General features: G+C 46.1%; 1 long non-coding RNA gene across 1 annotated transcript in view; it reads left to right on the top strand.

Moving 5' to 3' along the window:
* Nucleotides 1-20,225, top strand: part of LOC103351725 (uncharacterized) — a 44,883-nt gene that overhangs the window by 9,161 nt on the left and 15,497 nt on the right. The window contains exons 2-3 of the long non-coding RNA XR_007911960.2: nucleotides 9,055-9,262; nucleotides 19,929-20,042. This is a non-coding gene — a long non-coding RNA (uncharacterized lncRNA). The remainder of the gene's footprint in view (nucleotides 1-9,054; nucleotides 9,263-19,928; nucleotides 20,043-20,225) is intronic.

Here is a 20,225-nt window from a genome sequence, read left to right as displayed (position 1 = left end):
CAACCCACTTAAGAGATGGGCCAAGGACCTCAATAGACATTTTTCAAAAGAGGAAATCCAAATGGCCAACATGCACATGAAAAAATGTTCAAGATCACTAGCAATCAGGGAAATGCAAATCAAAACCACAGTGAGGTTTCACCTCACCCCGGTTAGAATGGCTCACACACAGAAATCTACCAACAACAAGAGCCGGCGCCGTGGCTCAATAGGCTAATCCTCCACCTTGCGGCGCCGGCATACCGGGTTCTAGTCCCGGTCGGGGCGCTGGATTCTGTCCCGGTCGCCCCTCTTCCAGGCCAGCTCTCTGCTATGGCCAGGGAGTGTAGTGGAGGATGGCCCAGGTGCTTGGGCCCTGCACCCCATGGGAGACCAGGAAAAGCACCTGGATCCTGGCTCCTGCCATCGGATCAGCGCGGTGCGCTGGCTGCAGCGGCAGCCATTGGAGGGTGAACCAACGGCAAAGGAAGACCTTTCTCTCTCTGTCTCTCTCTCTCACTGTCCACTCTGTCTGTCAAAAATTAAAAAAAAAAAAAGAAATCTACCAACAACAAATCTACCAACAACAGAAATCTACCAAGATGCTGGCGAGGATGTGGGCAAAAAAGGGACACTAACCCACTATTGGTGGGAATGCAAACTGGTCAAGCCACTATGGAAGTCAGTCTGGAGATTCCTCAGAAACCTGAATATAACCCTACCGTGCAACCCAGCCATCCCACTCCTTGGAATTTACCCAAAGGAATTTAATTGGCAAACAAAAAAGTGGTCTGCACCCTAATGTTTATTGCAGCACAATTCACAATAGCCAAGACCTGGAACCAACCTAAATGCCCATCAACGGTAGACTGGATAAAGAAATTATAGGATATGTACTCTTTAGAATACTATACCGCAGTAAAAAAACAAACAAACAATGAAATCCAGTCATTTGCAACAAAATGGAGGAATCTGGAACACATCATGCTGAGTGAAATAAGCCAGTCCCAAAGGGACAAATACCATATGTTCTCCCTGATCGGTGACAACTGACTGAACACCAAAAAGGAAACCTCCTGAAGTGAAATGGACACTATGAGAAACGGTGACTTGATCAGCATAGCCCTGACTGTTAATGAACAACTTAATACATTATCCCTCTTAGTAGTTTTTTTGTCTGTTCTACTTAATATGACTGGTTTAATTCTGTAATTAATACACAGTTATTCTTAAGTGTTGAAATTTAACTGAAATGTGATCCCTGTTAAGTATAAGAGTGGGCATAAGAGTGGGAAGAGATGTACAATTTGGGACATGCTCAAGCTGACTTGCCCCAAATGGTAGAGTTAGAAACATACCAAGGGACTCCAATTCAATCCCATCAAGGTGGCATGTACCAATGCCATCTCACTATTCCAAGTGATCAATTTCAGTTCACAATTGATCATAATGAAAGGACTAAGAGTCAAAGGGAGCACATAAACAAGTCTAGTACCTGCTAACACTAACCGATAGAATAAATAAAGGGGAGAGCGATCCAACATGGGAAGCGAGATACACAGCAGACCCATAGAATGGTGGATGTCCTAAACAGCACTCTGGCCTCAGAATCAGCCCTAAATGCATTCGGATCTGGTTGAAAAGCCCATGAGAGTATTTCAGGCATGGAAAGCCAGGACACTCTGGCAGAAAAAAAAAAGGACCTAAATGAAAGATCTCTGTGAGTGAGATCCCAGTGGAAAGAACAGGTCATCAAAGAAGGAGGTACCTTTCTCTGAAGGGAGGAGAGAACTTCCACTTTGACTATGACCTTGTCTAAACAAGATAAGAATCGGAGAACTCAGAGGGCTTCCATAGCCTTGGAAACTCATGACTGGAGCACAGGGAGATTACTGATGCCATAGACAGGAGTGTCAATTTGTAAAGTCAACAACAGGAGTCACTGTGCACTTACTCCTCATGTAGGATCTCTGTCCTTAAAGTGCTGTTACTTGAGATTTAATGCTATAACGAGTACTCAAACAGTATTTTTCACTTTGTATTTCTATGTGGGTGCAAACTGTTGAAATCTTTACTTAATGTATACTAAACTGATCTTCTGTATATAAAGAGAATCGAAAATGAATCTTGATGTGAATGGAAGGGGAGAGGGAGAGGGAAAGGGGATGGTTGCTGGTGGGAGGGAAGTCATTGGGGGGGAAGCCAATGTAATCCATAAGCTGTACTTTGGAAATCTATATTCATTAAATAGAAGTTAAAAAAAAAAAAAGAAAGTGGACTGCCTAACTAGACTGCCTAACCACAAACTGTCGTTGCCATGATGATGGGACCCTGCAGGGTCAGAATGTTGGCGGGGCTAGCCTCTAGAAACTGTATATAAGGAGACCCTCTGACGCTGTAAACCAGAGGTTTCTCAGCCTCTCTCCCCGGTCCATAGTGCCTAGTGCCCGCGGGGAGAAGCTCCTGGTCTGTAGTGCCTAGTGCCTGCAGGAGTAGGCTTGAGCGATCTCTCCTCCTAGTCACCTAGAGTATCAATAAAGTGTGTTTAGCTTGTCCTTCCTCAGTCTCCTCGACTCTTCCTTCGCGGTAACCCGGCCAGTTCCCAAAGGGGGGAGATCCTGACAGTATTGACTTTTACTTCTGATCAAGATGGAGTACTAAGGACTGGATATATCCTGCTGACTCAAAAAATCAAAAATGGGCAAGAATATTTGAAGTGATTTAAAAATATTTTTTAAAATATTAATTTATTATTTGAAAGATAGAGTTACATCAGAGAAGGAGAGACAGACAGAAAGACAGAGAGGTCTTGCATCTACTGGTTCACTCTCCAGATGGCTGCAACATCCAGGGCTGGGCCAGGCTGAAGCCAGGAGCTTCAGCTGGGTCTCTCATGTGGGTGCAGGGGCCCAAGTACTTGGTCCATCTTCCACTGCTTTCCCTGGTGCATTAACAGAGAGCTGGATTGGAAGTGGAGCAGGTAGGACTTGAACCAGTGCCAATGTGGGATGCTGACATCACAGGCAGCAGCTCACCCTGCTGTGCCATAATGCTGGCCCCAAAGTGGTTATTTTTGATATGATACATATTGGGCAAAAGGAGATAGGCACCAAACTCAGTGAGTTTATTTATGGCACGACCACTGCTCTGGGAGTTTCAAGGCTACAACTTAAGGAGGGGAACTCCCAAGGGTACATGGTAGACTTCCTGAGTTGAAGAGGCAGAAATGATGCCAGAGGCACAGGGCAGTTGGATTTCCCAGGACAGCACACCTGGGGAAAGTGATCTGCACAAATGGAGAGTACTGGAGATCTGTCCAAGATCCCCTGTTGTACAGAATCTCTTTGAGACTCTCTATGAGTACAGAGACCCAGAAATTGGGGAGGAAACTGCCCAGGGCCATGAAAGAAACTCCCTCACAGATGAGAAGTGAACATGTCTGGTACACTCCCCAGGCCAGTTATTGTGTCTCTTCCCAGTTAGCCACAATGGAAAGTCTCAGTGTTTAAGGGCTTTGGGTTGGATATATAGAAGGCTGCTGTGTCAGTATTGGAGAAATAATGTACTTTGGTCAGAGCACTGCAAAAGAACAGTGCTTGAGGGGCCGGTGCCATGGCTCATTTGGTTAATCCTCTGCCTGTGGTGCCGGCATCCCATATGGGCGCCGGATTCTACTCTAGGTTGCTCCTCATCCAGTCCAGCTCTCTGCTGTGGCCCGGGAGGGCAGTGGAGGATGGCCCAAGTGCTTGGGCCCCTGCACCCGCATGGGAGACCAGGAAGAAGCACCTGGCTCCTGGCTTCAGATCGGCATAGCTCTGGCCGTAGCGGCCATTTGGGGGGTGACCAATGGAAGGAAGACCTTTTTCTCTGTTACTCTCTCTCACTGTCTAACTCTGTCTGTCAAAAAAAAAAAAAAGTGCTTGAAAGCATTAAACATTCCAAGTAACTCAGCATGCCAGAACAGAGATCAGTTATGAGAACTCACAAAGATCAGCACACAACAAGGTGAAATTTGTATTTTCAGAAGTTACCAGGTTCACAAAGCATCAGGGACATACACCCTATTATGAAAAGAATAGTCGTATCACAACTCGCACAGACTGACATTAGAATTGGCAGATGGAGATATTACCATACAAAGTTTCAGTAGCTCTCTATTCCATGGGTTCAAAAATTTTAGTAGAGACACAGGAAAACAATACGAAAAATCATATCCAACTTCCAGATACAAAAACTACATTGTGTGAAAAGATAGCTAAACTGGTTGTGGTTAATGGCAGATTTGACATTGAGAGGATTGGAAGACAAAGCTACTGAAACCAATCAAAATGAGACTCATAGGGAAAAACAATTTTAAAATGTTCTGAAGTAGAGGGGGCATGAAGAATATTTGAAAAAATAGTGGACAGAATATTTTCCACGTCTGATGAACACTAGAAAACAGTATTTCAAGACTACTTTGAATTCTGATAATGAGAAATATAAAGAAACTTCGCAATCACATTCCTCAAAATCTATTATGGATACAGCAACTTAAAAGATATGGCAGAGTTAAAATCTGCCAAATGACAAAAACACATATTGTGTACAGGACAAAGAAAAGAACAGGTATGCTGTCATGTAGTAGGTGCAGCCACTGACTGCAGTGCTGGCATCTCTATGGATGCCGATTTGAGTCCCAGCTGCTCCATTTCTGATCCAGCTCCCTGCTGATGAGCCTGGGAAAGCATCAGAAGATGGCCCCTGCACCCGCGTGGGATACCCAGAAGAAATTACTGGCTCCTGGCTTTGGATTGGCCCAGCTCCAGCCATTGTGGTCATTTTGGGAGGTGAACTAGTGGATGGAAGACTCCCCCCACCCCTGCTTCTGTATCTCTGCAACTCTGCCTTTCAAATAAATGCATAAATCTTTTAAAAGAAAAGAATGACAGTAATTTTATCATCATAAAGAACATATGCTGCAAAGAGAATGGAGAAACTCTGAAGTACTGAAAGACAAAGAGCGTCAGCATAGAATTCTTTGCACAGTGAACATATCTTTCCAGTGTGAAAGTGAAATAAAGACTCTCCAGACATAGAATCACAGAAATAATTCATCATCAGCAGATCCACACTACCAGAAATATTAGAAAAAGTCCTTTAGGGAGAAAGAAAATGTTATTAAGTGGGTATTTGAATCAACACAAAAGATGAAAACATGAGAATTGAAAGCTACATGGTTCAATGTATAGATTTTTAAACTAGTCACTTTAAAAGATCAATGACTTTTTTACAGCACAAATACTAAAAATGTGGCATATGGTTTATAGCTTTTTAAAGTTAAAGGTGCGGCAACTGTAGTACACCTGTAGGGAGAGAGAAATGGAAAAACACCATGGTACAATATCACTTGAAGATAAATGTGATAGGTTTAAAATATATACCATGAAACCTAAAGAAGCCACTAAAGTTAAATAAATAGGGCTATAATTAACCCACAAAAGAAATAAAATGGAATCATGGAAAAGAAACTGACCCAAAAGTAGGCAGACAAAGAAGAAAAACAGAACATAGAACAGATAGAAAACCCCTAACAAGGTGATTGATTTAAACTTAGCTATTTCATTAATTACATTAAATGTAAATGGTATAAGGAACTCAGTTACAAGGCAGAGAGAGTATAACATTGAATCGACAAGCAAGACCCAAGTTTAGGCTCCCTAAATGAAATTCAGTTTTAATATAATAGCTTGAAAATTGAACTATAGAGAAGGAGATAAACATTAGCCATCTACAAAACTGGACAAGCTACATTAGCAACACAGATCATGGAATATTTTAGGATCATGGAATATTTTCAATGATAAATAAAGTCAATTCATGATGATAAATGATTCGATTCATCAGTAAGACATCAATCAAAGTATTTATAGACCTAGTAACAGAGCTTCAAGATGCTGAAGCAAAAGTTGATAGAACTGCAAGGTTTATCTGAAAAAAAATCCATAAACACATGGAGTGGGAGATTTCAATATTCTTATCTCAGTAATCAGTAGAGCAAGCAGGTAAAAATTAGCATGGAAACAATCTTAAAGACATCACAAACTGGTTGACTTAATACACACATATAGAACACTGAAATCAATAACAGAACAGATTTTTTGAAAGCACTCAGAAAATTTATATGGATGTAATTCTTTAGGTCATAAAGGAAGTTTTAATAATTTTAAAAGGATTTACTTAGTGCTTCAAGGAATACATGAGAGCTATAATTGGATGACAAAGATTTCTGGAAAATTTTCCGTTGTTAACACACACACACAAAAACACTTTTAAATAACCTGTGAGTCAAAGAATAATGAATAAAAGACACCTTTTCCATGTTATTCCCTACCAGCAACCCCAGGCTCTTGGGGAAGCTGTTCTTCCCTCAGGCGAGGGATGGCATCCTCAAATTAGCCAAGCAACAGGGCGTGCGGCTGCTTAGGTTTTAAATTGTTTCTCAGGATAGTCAGGAGGAGATGGCCACACAGAAGATCATGTGTGCGAGGGCACAGAGGAAGTGTTTGCTGACACAAAGAATGGAAAACTGTATCCCCATGGGTGTGGGCATACGTCCGGGCAAGCCGCATTTCTTGTCTTCATCAGAGTTTTTATCTGATGGTCAAAGTAGTACCCAAACCAAGATTTGGGGATTAAGATCCATAATCTTGTTAAATTCTGAAATGTTCCATGTGTCAGCTTTCTCATCTAACAGATCAGTGTTGTCATTTGGATTTAAATTTCATGATGGCAGAGAAGAAAGAGATGCTAGAGACCAGTTAGGACAATAATTTTTTAAAGATTTTTTCTTTTTTGTACATAAGAGGACTCGGAGTGTTTATGTGTCATCATCATAGTCCCTAGGGTATTAAATGGTGATTGTAACTTTTTTTTTCCATCCAGGGAAATATTAGAATGCAAGTGACTGATGACAGTAACTCTGGCCTGAAATATTTTTGGCTGGCGCCGCGGCTCACTAGGCTAATCCTCCACCTTGCAGCGCCGGCACCCCGGGTTCTAGTCCTGGTCAGGGCGCCGGATTCTGTCCCGGTTGCCCCTCTTCCAGGCCAGCTCTCTGCTGTGGCCCAGGAGTGCAGTGGAGGATGGCCCAGGTGCTTGGGCCCTGCACCCCATGGGAGACCAGGAGAAGCACCTGACTCCTGGCTTCGGATTGACACAGCACGCCGGCTGCAGCACACCGGCCATAGCAGCCATTTTGGGGGTGAACCAATGGAAAGGAAGACTTCTCTCTGTGTGTGTCTCTCTCTCACTGTCTGAATCTGCCTGTCAAAAAAAAAAAAAAAAAAAAACAAAACAAAACATACAGCCTACAGCCTTCAATTCACTTTCACCAAGACGCCGACTGCAGCTCAGAGGGAGCGCAGTCAGTTCTGTGTTGACAGGTCCTGAAGTACGCTAAGCAGTAACCGTCTCCATCCTGTGCTGGATTAATACAAGTTCACCTGAATTAGCAACTTAAGTGGAAGCCTACGTGGGGCTGGAATGAGCTAATTTCCTCCCCTGCTCTGTCCGCTGGTGTCGCCTCTTCTCCCATTTCTCATCTCCTTTTCACCACTCCCCCTTCCTGTTTCCTTTTCTTCCCTTTTTCTCAGCAACTTTCCAGCTTTCCCCTTTGAAAAATTTTTTTTTTGACAGGCAGAGTGGACAGTGAGAGAGAGAGACAGAGAGAAAGGTCTTCCTTTGCCGTTGGTTCACCCTCCAATGGCCTCCGCGACCGGTGCGCTGCGGCTGGTGCACTGTGCTGATCCAATGGCAGGAGCCAGGTACTTATCCTGGTCTCCCATGGGCTGCAGGGCCCAAGCACCTGGGCCATCCTCCACTGCACTCCCTGGCCACAGCAGAGAGCTGGCCTGGAAGAGGGGTAACCGGGACAGAATCCGGTGCCCCGACCAGGACTAGAACCCGGTGTGCCGGCGCCGCAAGGTGGAGGATTAGCCTAGTGAGTCACGGTGGCGGCCTGGCCTTCCCCTTTGAATTTTATCTACTGTATACTTAAGGGGCAAAAAAAGTATACAGTCCCTACCGCGTGTTTTTGCTTTTCCAGCACTGCCTTATATAATTGTCGTGATGTTCTTAGGAAAAAGGTGGGATTGTGTCCATTTTACAGCTGGGAAAATGAAGCTGTCAGTGATGAAGAGTGTGCCTAGAGTATTTCAGTTAGCATGAAGGTACTTCAATGAATTCCTAGAAAATGGAAATCAAAGATAACTTGATTTTGTTGCAAAAATCTTTGAATTCCACATTGTAGTTTTTTGTTTTAATAATAGACATTTTCATGAACTTTTTTGAAGACCTCTCAAAAGTATGCCTGCCGACATTTTTTATACAAAAATCAATTTTATCAGAGCAGGCATTTGGTGCAACAGTTAGGTCACTTCCTGGGACACCCACATCCCTTGTGGAGGGCTGGTTCAGCCATGGCTGCTTGGTTTCAAACCCAGCTTCCTGTCGTTGTGCACCCTGAGAGGCAGCAGGTGATGGCTCAAGTGTGTGGGTTCCTGCCACTCACGTGGGAGACCTGGATGGGACTCTGGTCTCCTCCCCTCAGCCTGACCCAGCCTTGGCTGTTGTGGACATCCAGGAAGTCTGCTCTTCAAATGCAATGGAAATAAATAATTTCAGAATAAGTTTATCCTTTAACTCCACTTCTCGTAAAGTGTTTGAAGCCCCCCGTGAGGGGCAGAGCTAGGGAATCGGACGTAGACCTTGCTAATTTTTTCAGAAGTCTACGCTTTTTCTGTCACATCCATGACAATGAGCTCTGGCAGGACATTATGCCTTGGTGCCACTCCCAGGCATGCATGTGCAGTTCCTCTGTGGAGGAGCTGGGGGGAACTGTGGCCCGATGCTCTGTTTTCTCTTCAGCCCCAGTTTGTCTTAACCTGTGAGCAAGAGCACGTGTTGAGGAAAGTAACAGGCCAGCCCTTACGGCAGGTGGATTTCTGCTCTCGTGCCTTCCGTGTGGTAGGACTCGCCCTGCCGGAAGTCAGGGGCACAAGGCAGCACTGGTGTATCTCTGTGTTTGTGGTGCAGGTGGGCAAGTGGGAGAACCAGACCCTGAGCCCGAGAGGCACGCCATGTGGCCCCGGTACAAGTCCTTCTGTGACTGTGAGCCGGATGACAGCCACCTGAGCGCCGTCACCCTGGAGGAGGCCCCCTTCTTCATCATGGAAGACATCGACCAGCTGACCGAGACGTGTGTGCGGAACACGGTGCCGTGTTGGAAGTTCGTCAAAATCAAGTGAGTGCCAGGGAGGCTGGGGTCTGGACGTGCCCACGCCTGTCAAATAGTGCAAGTCACTGATCCCAACAGCACCTGTCGTTCAGTAACAAAATGTACTGCAGAACACATGATTGTGATAGCTCTAGTGTTAACAATGGGCTCATGTTTATGATTGCCTGGAGATGCACTGAGTTTACATGCGTTCAATCCTCACAGCCGTATGAGGTGAGGGCCTTTGCCATTGACAGTTGATGCAGTTGAGTGATGGGCAGGTTGGAGAATACAGCTGAAGCTGTTGCAGAAACACATGGGAGAGGTACAGCTCACACACTGAGCCGGCTGACTCCAGCTGTGTTCTTACCCGTGGTGCTCAGTCAACCCCCAGCACCCTCAAGTCTCTCCTTAAAGGATTTCTGTTAAGACATTTTTTTGCTTCCCTCTCATTTCTGTCCCCTCCCTGGTGTGTTCCCCTTCCTTTTGCCTGTTCTGTATCTCCCAGATCTGGGGGTGGATACAGATTGGGAATGATTTCCTGATGCTGAGAGGTGGAGTCTGAACCTCTGACAGCAAGCCAGCACTGCATCACTGCCATCTTCTCTTTTGTTAGGACTGAAAAAATAACTTGCATGTATATTAAGGGTTCTCCATAATTCACAGACCACTTGGGGATGCAGAAAGCTCTACAGGCAATTCCAAGGCCTCATTACAGTCATTCCTAAAGCAAATGCAAGGCTAAAGTTCATCCTTTCACCCAAGGAAAAGGCCAACTGTCAGATGATAATACGTTTTTCTGAGTATTTGCCTTTTACCTTAGAGGACAACTGGTCTTCTCAGTCTAGTCCCTCCCTGTGCGCCCTCAAGCTGGGCTAGCCCTCCCTGTTTCTGCAGGTGCTCTGGGCCACCCCAGCCTCCATCCTGATCGCTTGATCATCATTCATGGTTTGTCTTTCCTCCTGCATAAAACGCTACCTAAGTACAGTGTTGAGTGTGGCCTTTAGATCTTCATCTCCTCAGTCAAGAGGACGGAGCATGGGTCGCCAACGTCTGTTGAATGAACAGAGAATGTGTGGTTACTTTTACTCCCATGTCTCAAACTCCAGCCACAGCCATGTTTAGACAAGATGCAGATCCTCAGATCTCTGGGCCTGGGCTCTAAGTATCTAATACATGACTGTTCCGTGTGATCTTGAAGGCATATTTTGATTTGAGGAAAATTTTATCAACAAGGTCACTAAATGAAGCCTCTTTGGAGCTTACATTCTGGGTAGATCATGCAATAAATAGATAAGCCCTTCTAAGACTCAAGAAAGGGCAGGTGAGTATCCTTGTTTCAGGGATATGAATGTCTTACTAGTTTTCTTGAATTCCTTTGCAACTAAATGCCATTTTAGAATACTGTTCGAAATATTGTTAGAAATGAACTATTTAAGAGCATTGCTGGAAATATTGTTAAATATTTATAATTAGCAATGCTGTTAGAAATGAACTTTTCAAGTAGAGAAATGTGTGCATGTATGTAAAATGCAATTTATACGTTAGGCATAGTGTTGGTTCCAGGGACTGTATCAGGGAACAGGGAAGCAAAGACCTTGTAGTTAGAAAACGACTCAATCGATGAAGGAACAGGTCCTCCCTGTGCTGTGACAAGTCTGGTGATGGGTTTAAATGTGGTGGTGCAATAGAAGAGTGAGCTGGGATATGTAGAGGTATGAGGCATGTATTGTCACACACAGGTAAAGTTGAAGGTTATAGAGAAAGGATGAGAAGAGCCAGACGTGTGAAGGGCCAAGGGAGGAGCCCTCCAGGCGGAGGGCACAGAAGGTGCAAAAACCTTGTTGGGAGGATGAGCTTGGTGGTGGGAACACAGAAGGGAATCTTATGCACGCTGGAGAGTCATTGGCCAGAGGAGGATGGAGGGGACAGTGCTGGGATGTCACATGCTGGAGGAGGATGGACGGGACAGTGCAGAGATCTTTGGATCCCCTAAATAAAGAATCATACCATCTGCAAAGAGGTATAGTTTGACTTCTTCCTTCCCAATTTGTATCCCTTTAATTTCTTTTTCTTGGCTAAAACTTCCAGTACTATATGGAATAGCAGTGGTGAGAGTGGGCATCCCTGTCTGTTACTGGATCTCAATCGGAATGCTTCCAACGTTTCCCCATGCAGTATGATGCTGGCCATGGGTTTTTCATAAATTGCCTTGATTGTGTTCAGAAATGTTCCTTCTATACTCAATTTGCTTAACAGTTTTCATCATGAAAGGGTGCTATATATTCTGTCAGCTGCTTTCTCTGCATCTGTTGAGATAATTATTTGTTTTTTTCTTCTGTAGCTTGTTAATGTGGTGTATCACATTGATTGATTTGCGAACATTGAACCATCCCTGCATACCAGGGATAAATCCCACTTGGTCAGGGTGGATGATCTTTCTGATGTGTTGTTGAATTCTGTTGGCCAGAATGTTATTGAGGATTTTTGCGTCTATGTTCATCAGGGAGATTGGTCTGTAATTCTCTTTCTCTGCTACATCTTTTTCAGGTTTAGGAATTAAGGTGATGCTGGCTTTGTAGAAACAATTCGGGATTCTCTCTCTTTCAATTGTTTTGAATAGTTTGAGAAGAATTGGAGTTAGTTCTTCTTTAAATGTCTGGCAGAATTAGGCAATGAATCCATCTGGTCCTGGGCTTTTTTTCTTTGTTGGGAGGGCCTTTATGACTGATTCAATTTTTGACTTGGTTATGGGTCTGTTTAGGTTTTCTGTGTCTTCATGCTTCAATTTAGGTAGATTGTATGTGTCCAGGAATCTATTCATTTCTGATAGATTTCCCAGTTTGTTGGCATACAGCTCTTTGTAGCAATTTCTGATGACTCTTTTTATTTCTGTGGTGTCTTGCTACATTCCCTTTCTCATTTCTAATTTATTTGATTTGGGTCTTCTCTCCGCCTGGTGAGTCTTTTTGTAATCTTCGTGCCTGTCATGTGCCAGCCCTGGCCACAGGGCAGGGACATTCGGCCTTCAGGAGCCAAGGGGAAGGAAAACTGAGTTTGTAGTATATTTTATGTTACAAATTGAATACCATATTTTACATTATAAATTGTTTTTGTTATACATTATAAATTGCATATGTATACTTCAAATTGTATGTTGTAAAACGTATATGTGCTTGGAGGTATCACATACAGTTCAGAAGGAAAGAGCCTACCTGGCTGAATTCTGATGCCAGGGTGGGTGAACCAACAGGTGGGGCATCTTAACCGCCCACCAAACAGAAGATGCATCTTCTGTTTGGTGGGCGGTTAAGATGCCCCACCACTGTGTTAAGTTCTAGGTTTGTTGTGTTATTTTCCGGATTTGTAGTTGTACTTAGTGGATAGGAGCTGAGAAAATGGATCCGGTGGAGGGATGCACTGCTCAGTGGTATATTGACATGGCTTTGCCTACTGGTCTGTCCAGCACCACCTGGGACTTTTAGGTCAAGCCCAATCCTTTTTGTTTTTCCCACTCATTTGGTAATGAATAAGAGAGGCTTAAAGAAACTCCCATGTCTCCAGGGTCAAGTACTTTCAATTTCTAATGGGACACAGAGGCCTTAAGAGACCAAGGCCTGACTCCATAGTCTCAGGCTATTTTGGAACTTGATTCTCGCCCTGTTTTATTGATGGTTTTGTAGGAGAGGTGGGTTTAAATCCCTCCTGTGTCAGCCGTTAGAAGAAAATCCAGTATGCTTACTATGTCACAGGAGGCCTTGTCTGCTTTGGCTGCTCCCTCTTTCTCTCCTGCCTTCTCACTTTTGTTGACCTTTATTCACTGTTTCCTGTACCTGGAATACTCTTTCCACTACCCTGAATAGGGATGACCCCTCATCCTTAAAGGCATGGCTCCAATATCATTTCCTTAGGCCCTCCAGGCAATCCTGTTAACCTCCTTCCCAGGAGCCCTAACTTCCTTAGCTGTACTGCAGTTTTTATCTATCCATTTATGTAGTTCTGTCTTTTCTGTGAAATCAGTGCTCCTCGCAGTTTGGGTCATGCACCATCTTGTTCCCCACTGAATGTCTAGTTGAGCAGCTGACATGTGGACAACTTAAAACTGTCACGAGTGAATGAATAAGTAGCCATCTAGAAGAACTGTTGCAACAGCATCTTTTTTGGCCATCTCCAAGCTGAGTCTCAGCTGGAACATATGGAAAAATCTCTTGCATCCCATCATGTCCAGGCCCCCTCATTTTTCATCTGAGCCACGGAAAACTGTCAAGCAGTGCTGTTCTCACGGGGGAAGATAGCCTCTGCTTGGCCAAGATGAACACAGCTGTACTGAGGCAAAGTTGCCTGTTATGTTGGTTTCCTCTCCTGTTTTTTGTTGGGAGGATAGGGTTTTGATGCCAAGCAAAATTAATGCCTGCAGTTGTTGAGTTACTGCTGCCTAGGGAGCAGGCACTTTTCATACATTGTTCCTGATCCTCATAGTGTCTCTACATGATAGATTTTATTATCTCCCTGTTACAGGTAAGCATACAAACACTCCTGAGGTTAAGGACTTGGGACATCTTCTACTGCTTTCCCAGGTTATCCAGTTACTACTGCATCTGAAGTGGAGCAGCCAGGACTCCAATTGGTGCCCATCTGGAATGCTGGTACTGTAGGCGACTGCTTTACCTGCTATGCCACAGCACTGGCCCCCTGCCCTTTACTTAAGAGCCCTGTCCTGGAATTTTCTTTGTTTATGCTCATCTTGTATTAGTGAAGATCAGGCTTCTGATGGCTTCCAGTGAAGTAGAATACATGAGCGTTGAGTTGCTCATCTGGGCTCAAACTCTGTGAAATTCCATGGTCGTGAAAATATGCCCACAGGAGCCTGTTCATGCTGCCATTTCCCCAGCAGTCGGGAGAGTTTTGCATGGGGTCCTCTTCTGTGCACAGCTTGAGGTGGAGCTGGAAAAAGAATACAGGTCTCTGGGCCCGACAATCCAGGGTTAGTGCTCTGTGTGCTTACGATTTTACTTCTCTGCTCTACTGGATTGGAAGACAGGAATTGTGGCTAACTCATTTCTGCATGCCAAGTGCCTGGCATAGTATTAGGCAAGTGTGTTTAGAGGGGATGAATGGACAGGCATGCTGATCACCTTCAGAAACCTACACCCAGGAAGGTTTCACTTGTTAACCTGAAAATGACAACACATAAGCTCGTGGAACTGTACTTCTGGCTCTACCCTGATGTTGGAGGCTCAGAGCAGGATAGACTCCAACTGCTGTTACAGTGGAAACATCCCAGCTTTCTTGGGGCTCAGTGATGCAACAAGGAGGTATTTTCTAATGCTGTTGGCAGATGGTCCCTGTGAGATCAAGCCCCTGCTATTGTCAGTGTAACCTTTCCATTAATGTACCGGTTGGCTTTCTTCCCTTCCCTGCCTTGCTTATCCCCTCACTGTCTTCCGGTGATCACCTCCCAACTAACCAGGTACCTAATTTCTGTCTTCAGGATACGCACGAGGGAGATCCTAACCTCACACACCCCTTTTTTGCTTCAGCTTACTCAATGGTTCTTTCTCTGCACAGGCTGTGATCAGTAGAATGGGGAGGGAGGAGGAAGGCTGTGATTAGTAGAATGGGGTCCTGGCAGCCTAGCCTGATGGTTGAGGGCATGACGTATCAGGGAACACCTACAAGGATGCTCTCTTTTCCTTCTTGAGATCCATTCCTGGTATCAAAGAAAGAGAGGGGTAGGAGCAAAGTGAGCATTTGTCTTTGTGGGGAGAGGGAGAGGCAGGTCTTCCATCTGTTGGTTCGCTCCCCTATTGGCTGTAATGGCTGGAGCTGTGCTGATCTGAAGCCAGGTGCTAGGAGCTTCTTCTGGGCCTCCTGTGCGAGCCCAGGGGCCCAAGGACTTGGGCCATTTTCTACTGCTTTCCCAGGCCATAGCAGAGGGCTGGATCAGAAGTAGAGCAGTTGGGACATGAACCGGAGCCCACATGGGATGCCTGCCCTTCAGGCCAGGGCGTTAACCTGCTGTGCCACAGCACCAGCCCCTCGCACGCGGGCGGTTTCAACAGAACGCTGGAACTATCAACTTGTAAGAGAGGAGTCAGCACACACAGCAGGGGTTGCAAACTTGAACGCATGAAATGAACCAGGTGAGAATTGTAATGAGAAGAAGAGGCTGCCAGCTAATCTGTGCTGTGCAAGAATACTGATGAAGTGCTGTCAGTTCTTTCAGTTTTCCAGGGCAAAAAGCCTGGAAATTGGGGTTCTAGATGAAATAAACTTACTTTACTTTAATTTTAAAAATATTTAAATGAACAATGACCATAAGCAATGCCTAGTCTGGCACTTTGGGGACCTGACTCTGTGCTGTTCTCCAAGGCACTCTTTCTCCAGGTTGCCATTTTAATTTATAATTCCTTGGTTATTAGATCACTGGATGGTTGAGCACAAGGTCTGGTTTTGTTTGTCTTCTGGGAAATACTTGTCACAGAAATCAATGGGTGCATAACAATTTGCAGAAATCACTCTTATTTTGGTGGGGTGGGCAGTATTTTTAGCTCCCCGAACAAACCAGCCATGCACATTCTGGGATGGATGGCAGTGGCCCCTGAGGATTTCTAGGGACACAGGATGTATCTTCCCCCTCCCTTCTCTGTGTTTACGCAGTCAGCTTGCAAAGATTTCTCTGTGGGCAGCTGGTCTACAGCCTCTGCTCTCTGCATTGCCTGATTCAGGGCCTTTCACCCAAGCAGGAGCCTTAGAGAATGGGGTCCTCCTGGCTTTGCATGCATGTCCCTGCTTGGGCAGATAGAAAACAGCCAATCCAGTTCTCCCTTGAACGTCCAAGTGGTTTCTTCCATGCGGCATCGAATCCTGCTCTGTGGTTTCAGGAAAGATTGAACCAATTCTCTTTAAGGTTCTCTTTGGAACTCAAGATTGGGAGATGGCTCTTAAAATTTTTTTAAAATGTGTGCATTTTATCTTTGATCCCAAGAGCTTTATGTGCCCATTATTTTGGAAATTCAGGATCAACTTTTTAATAATCCTGCCACACATATTAAAAATAAGGGCATTTTTCTTCTCTTTTGTGTTTGTGTATCTGTATATAGATGAGGAGCATGCAAAAGCTCGTGAAAAATGTATCCTTGAAAAACTATAATTGGATTTCAAAAATTTTTTGCACCCAAGTCCATTTTTATTCTTTTATTTTTTAGTTTGAGAGGTAGAGATAGGGGGAGAGAGAGAAAGAGAGAAATTACTGCCATCTGCTGGTTCACTCCCCAAATGCCTATGACAGCTGGGACTGGGCCATGCCAATGCTGGGAACCAAGAACTCAATCCAGGTTTCCCTGTGGGTAGCAGAAACCCATTCATTTTGATTCATCACCTGTTACCATCCAGGATCTGCTTTAGCAGAAAGCTGGAGTTTGCAGCTGGGATTTGAACCCAGGTTCTCTTGATACAGAATGTGGTGTCCCCAGCGGCATCTTAACCACTTTGCCAAATGCCCTCCCCACCAGTTTATCTTTTCATTCCATTTCCATGAACTTTGTACGTGTGTGTGTAACATTTAGTTATTTTGAAAGTCAAAATTGGAGGGAGGAAAGAGAGAGATGGAGAGAGAGACAGACAGACAGAGAGACAGAGAGAGAGTGGGTCTTCCATCTCCTGGTCCACTACCCAGCTGGCTGCAGTGGGTGGAGCTGAGTGGATCTGAGCCAGGAGCCAGGAGCCAGGAGCCTCACCCAGGTCTCCTCTTGGGTGCAGGGGCCCAAGGACTTAGCCCATCTTCTGCTGCCTGCCAAGACCACAGCAGAGAGCTGCATCGGAAGTGGAGCAGCCGTACTCGAACTGGCGCCCATATGGGATGCCGGCACTGCAGGCGGTGGCTTTACCCGCTACCTCACAGTGCCCACCCTCCTGGAAGCCATTCCCCGTGGGGTACAGCTCTCTGCTAACAGGCCTGGGAAAGCAGAGGGAGACGGCCCAAGGACTCAGGCCCCTGAACCCAGAATGAGCAGCGGCTAAAGTCCCTGGCTTGTGCTTCGGCCTGTCCCACCTTTGTAGCCACCTGGGGGGTGAATCCCCAGATGGACGATCACTCACTCACTCACAGAGAGAAAGAGTGCTGGTGATGCCCCCGGCACTGCCTCTCTCCCCAAGCAGCTTTGACGGCCAGCGCTGGGCCAGGCAGAAGCCAGGAAGCAGGAGCTCCATTCAGGACTCCCAGGAGGCAGGGAGGGAGGCAGGGGCCAGAGTACCTGGGCCATCGGTGACGGCTGCCTCCCTGGGTCACACTGGAGAGGCGGGACCGGAAGCGCCCTGTGGCTTCAGATGCTGGATGCTGCAGTGCGCAGATGCGTCCCGTGGCGCCATGGCGACGGCCAGAGGGGAGTGCGCCTGCGCCTGGCACTTTGCCCCGGAAGTTCACTCGCACGCACGCACGCGTGGCCCTGACTGCCCCGCGGGTGCTCAGGTCGGAGTCAGCCCGGCATCTGCTGTTGCCCGAGAGCCTGCGTGAGCCGTGAGGAGAGGAGCCGCCCCCGATGCCGCTGGCCGAGCCTGAGCCTGAGGGAGACCCAGCGGCCCCGGGTCAGGCCGGGATCAGGGGAGGCTGCGTGTTGAGGCTGCCGCGCCGTTTGCCAGGCGCGGTTCTCTTCTTCGGCCCCTTCCGGAAGCAACGGCCTTGGCGGGCCTCTGTGCCTCCAGCAGACCGGCCCCTTGGAGGTGAGCGAGGCGCGCTGTTGCGGTGTCCCGCTGCGGGTCTTGGCTGCCGGCGTGCCCTTGCTCTCGGGTCCCGGAGGCGGCGCGGGTGGAGTCGCGGTCGCTGTGCGGAGGGTCTGGAAGGGTCCCCGGGGTGCGAGCAGCTGTGCGAGAGCGGAGGTGGCTCGGTCTCCTCCCGGAACGGCCCGCATTCCCGTCTGTTTGCTTTTGGAGGGCCCAGCCGCCCTGCGCTAGACCTCTGAGAGGGTGGGCGGGAGGAACGAGAGCGACGTGCGTGTCTGCGTCCTGGTCTAGGGGGACAGTTTCGGGTCCTCGCGTGTGCTGTGCTGTTAGCGCTCTGTGGGTTTTTCATGGAAGAGCCTTGTCAGGCCGGGGTGTACCTTCCGTTCCTAATTTGAGGATTTTATTTTTTTAATATCGCAGAAAGTAATGACGGTTTTGTGAAATAGGTGTTCCGTGTCTGTAGGGATACTTGGTGGGCTTTTCCCAGGTGGATTCTGTTCTGGGATGTATTGCTTTTGCATGGTAGCCATCCTTGCATTCCCGGAGTAACTCTCGGCTGCGCACAGTGTGCTAAGCTTTGCTTGTGCTACCGGATCGCATTGGGTAATATTTTGTTGAGGAATGGGACACATTCACGACGGATATTTATGTGCCATTTTCTGTATGGTGTGTGTGTTTGGATGTTGGGATAATGCTGGTCTGATGGAGTAAAAAGGAAAGTCTTTCCTCTTCATCTCCTTTTTGGAAGGGTGTGCAAATAGCGGATTTTAATTATCCTTTCAATGGGAGTTCTCACCGGTGGAGCCGTCTGGTACTGGCGTTCTCTTCATGTGCTTCTGTTTGTTTCCCTGCTACTACAGCCTCTCTTCAAATTATAAGTATATTCAGAGTTCCTAGTTGTACTGGAGTCCATTTTAGCGGTTTGTGTCTTTCTGAGAATCAGTCCACACTGTATCGACGGTGAGCAGATTCTTGTGCCTTGGCTTTTCCATAGTGTTTTCTGATGATTATTTTCGTAAGGTAGGTAGTCATGCCCTCTTTGTCATTTCTGTTGTTATGTCACTTGAGTGTGTTCCCTTTTTTCCCTTGTTTCCTATGGATAAACGTTTTGTCCATGTCACTGAGTTTTCAAGAACTGTATTTTGGTCTCACTGAATTTCTGTTGCGGTATTTTGTATTCCGTTGGATTTATTTCCGTTTGAATCTTTTTCCTCCTTCCACGTTTTTTTTTTTTTTTTTTTTTTTTGGGACAGGCAGAGTCAGACAGTGAGAGAGAGAGAGAGAGAGAGGTCTTCCTTTTTCCATTGGTTCACCGCCCCCCAAATGGTCACTATGGCCAGCGCGCTGCGCCGATCCGAAGCCAGGAGACAGGTGCTTCCCCTGGTCTCTGATGCGGGTGCAGGGCCCAAGCACTTGGGCCATCCTCCACTACACTCCCAGGCCACAGCAGAGAGCTGGCCTGGAAGAGGGGCAACCGGGACAGAATACGCCGCCCCAACTGGGACTAGAACCCAGGGTGCCAGCACTGCAGGCGGAGGATTAGTGCTCCCCGTGGGCACTGTTATGCTCTGTGACTGTCATTTCTAGGGATAGTGCTGTACACACCTGGGAAGCCTTACCCACAGGTGGTGTGGTGTCCATACAATGTCTGCATGATGGTTCTCCTTTCATTTAGATGGTTGGTAGGGTTCTGTTAGTACACTCCCTGAACTTGTGACTTTCCAATATTGCTCACTCATGTGTTTTTGAGTCCCCTCACAGGGGAACAACTGGGGCCCTGAGGGGTTGCCCACTTTTCTAGAGACAAAGACAGGCCTAACCTTGCCTCCTGGAACTTCCTCTGAGTTAGAAACCTCTTAGAATTATTATAAAACCTTGGAATATTTTATTTACTGATATATCATTAAGCAGAGGTATCTTATAAATATAGTGCAGCAATCATAGACTTATTTTTATTCTTTTTTTTATTAAGGAGGAGGGAGTAAAGCATTGTTGGTCGGTGCACATGGTGCTTAACGTGGAATCTGGAGGTGGAGATGGTGTTTTCTTACTTACATAGTTTATGATTTCCAACTATCGCCAAGAGGTAAGCACTAGAATTAGGTCTAGGCTGTGATTCTAACTGGTATGCCTCTGTTTTAAATTTTATCTCACATCTGCTTGGCATCAATATTTCCAGCTTTCCAAAGCTGGCCACATATTTAAAGCAAGTGTCTAAACCAGTTGTTAGAGGAAAAGATCCAGCAGCAGTAACAATGCTGCTAAATGA

Source organism: Oryctolagus cuniculus, chromosome 21 (genome assembly GCF_964237555.1).
Source record: "Oryctolagus cuniculus chromosome 21, mOryCun1.1, whole genome shotgun sequence".
NCBI classification, from domain to species: domain Eukaryota; kingdom Metazoa; phylum Chordata; class Mammalia; order Lagomorpha; family Leporidae; genus Oryctolagus; species Oryctolagus cuniculus.
The sequence above is the reverse complement of the archived record's forward strand: the minus strand, read 5'-3'. Positions and strand labels throughout refer to the sequence as shown.